This window comes from Limulus polyphemus, unplaced genomic scaffold (genome assembly GCF_000517525.1).
Source record: "Limulus polyphemus unplaced genomic scaffold, Limulus_polyphemus-2.1.2 Scaffold4042, whole genome shotgun sequence".
Lineage (NCBI taxonomy): Eukaryota > Metazoa > Arthropoda > Merostomata > Xiphosura > Limulidae > Limulus > Limulus polyphemus.
Genome location: NW_013669652.1, coordinates 1 through 3,113, shown reverse-complemented (window position 1 = coordinate 3,113; position 3,113 = coordinate 1).

Sequence of the window (3,113 nt, the reverse complement as noted above, 5' to 3'; positions counted from 1 at the left end):
GGGGGGGGGGGGGGGGGGGGGGGGGGGGCTTCGTTGTGGTAGGAACATACTCGATAGATTACACAGATTTATCCATAACAGAGTTTATGTATTTAAGATTGTATACACTGCATAAATGGGAATTTAATTTTCCTGCTTATTTTCTTGTTTCATACGAAGTTTTCATGCTAGTGAAATTAGGTTAGTAGCACTTGTTAGTAGGATTTCTGACCGGTCAACAATATAGAAATGTCGCCCGCTGATACTAAGTAATTGTTAAAGATCGACATTATCAACAATATTCGTAGTTGATTACATTACACATTCTCAGAGTAAGGGTGTAAAAACTTCAAAGATATACGGAACTGGCACAAAATAAAGTAGCACTTGTTAGTATGATTTCTGACCGGTCAACAATATAGAAATGTCGCCCGCTGATACTAAGTAATTGTTAAAGATCGACATTATCAACAATATTCGTAGTTAATTACATTACACATTCTCAGAGTAAAGGTGTAAAAACTTCAAAGATATACGGAACTGGCACAAAATAAAATCAAGATACGGAACAAAAGCTGAAGACTTTGGGAATTTACAAAATCTCTCTCTCTCTTAGTTCCTACCGGAACATAGGGCTACAACAACACTTCGCCAACGGAAGTGTTGGTGCAGTTTCCGTAGCATATATTTGTTTTTACGGGGCGGAGTTGCTCCCAACAGTCCTTTCTCATCCTGGACTTGGTACCAGGCAATGGTGGTGGCATCCCTGCCTGGGAACGACCCCGGTACCTTTGGATTAGGAATCCAACGCGCTATCCACTGCGCTATAGGGACACTTTACAAAAATCAATATGAAATATTTAGAAACGTTATTTGTATCAAGCTCCAAAGTTTTAATGATATTCCAAATAAACTAAAGATAAGATCCATGTAAAATGTTTGAGCGAAAACACACAAACAAACAAACAAACAACGAAAATTTTGTTTTATCGCAGACAGTAGGTCATATCACACCAACACAGTAAAATAAAGAAACTTGATATTACTCTCATTGCATCATTTTGACCCCGGTAGATCTTATATCTTATCACGCTAAGAATCGGGTTTCGATACCCACTGTGTAGCTTTGTGCTTATCAACAAACAAAGTATACTTTTATTCATGTGCTGTGAAACTGAATTTACATTCAGCTGTAGCTCCTAATTCACTAAATTACATTTTGTTCAGTAACGATTCTTAAAGGAATTAGGCGTCAAACTTAATGTAAATTCAGTTTTATAGCACGTGAATAAAAACGACGCAATATGAGCGTTGCCAAGTTGCTTTACTTGAGATATCACCTACTGCTTGAGCTAAAGTGGAATGTTGGCCTTTTTTGTCCGCTAAAGCGTTTTTGGATAGGTTACATCAACCCAAGAGTGAAAGCGTTGACAGGTTTTGATGAGACGCGAGACTCTTGACATATGTTGCTGGAAAAACCCTATTCGCTCGTGTCTGCACATTCATTCAGAATCGTGCAGTTTGATCGTCCAACAAATGTAGTAAAACGCTCGTTTCTACATTACAGCAAAGAAAGACGCTTTTACTGATAATTCAGATGTTTTTTTAACAACTTACTTGTGAAGGCAATATATAATTTATCTTCATATGTGTTGCAATAATTCGCCGGTGACGAGAATAGTAACGTTGGTTTGGTTCCTAGATTTCTTCCGCTCTTCTTGTGATCCACAACCAGAAGAACGACGCTCACATATTTCACTGTAATCATTATTGTCAACCATATTGTATCATTGACTTAAAATAAATAAATAAAATGTGGAAGACAAGTACGTGCTGGTTGAAACAGAAGAGAATGTATTCCGTAGAATCTAATATTAGCCATTTTCACGTATAATTTTATTATAACCGCTCAACCGTTGTATTCAATAAGAAATAATATACCAAAATATACGGCAAATACATTGAGATGTGTAAAATATATTTATTATTATTATAACAAAATACGAAAATACAATTTTAAAAAAACATTTTATAAAAGTATCAATTTGTAAACAACTTATGAATTAATTTTGCAGCTATCAGTTCGCTACAACCATGGTTTTCAAAGTATAGTCCGAAAGGGTCTTCCAACTGACGAGTTTTTTTTTTCGCGGTGGCACACGAAAGCGGGTGGGGTAGGACCGGTAAGTCTTTTGCCCCACTAAAGTGGTTCGCAGACGATAAAATTTGAGAACCAGTTCGTTACAAAACATCACTTGTCTACATCGGAACATTGTTCTGAACTTTTCAATTATTCGTTTAAACTCTCTTACAATCTTCAATTACTTTTAAGGAGCCACCAATAAATATACATCCATCTTTTTGTAGTAATCATAACTAATATCAGTCGTAAAAAATGTCTTTTACACTTAAAACTAATACTTTATAAGATATTTAATTTTTTCTAGTTACTATCGTTTTTTTCTCTCTAAAAAATTGATCTTAATAATTAATTTTAATCAGAATTGCTGATTTATTGTGTGTTTGATTTAATTCTTCACTTCGTTTGACGAAACTTGAAATTGAAATGATATACTAAATCGAATCCAAATACGGAAGAATATAGCAAAACTAATGTAGGCCTAATGATATATGATTGTTTATTTATGTACATGTATATATATATATATGTGTGTGTGTGTGTGTGTACAACTTTAATCTATTTCCTTCTAAATATTCTGCTAGTCAAACCGCATATTCATGTTCTTGGTACAAGAAAACACCCCACCCAAAGTGAGTCTGTGGTAAGTTTCTGGTCTTATAAAACTAAAATCCGGGGTTCGATATACTCTGATGGGTACAGCACAGATAGCTGTACTTTCATTTGTTTATGTTGAAGAAATGTTCTTAAGTTGTAACAGTTTATAAAACTATAAAACCGAGTTATATTTTTATAGAAATTTTCTTAAGTTGTAACAGTTTATAAAACTATAAAACCGGGTTATATTTTTATACAAATTTTCTTAAGTTGTAACAGTTTATAAAACTATAAAACCATATTATATTTTTATAGAAATGATCTTAAGTTGTAACAGTTTATAAAACTATAAAACCATATTATATTTTTATAGAAATGATCTTAAGTTGTAACAGTT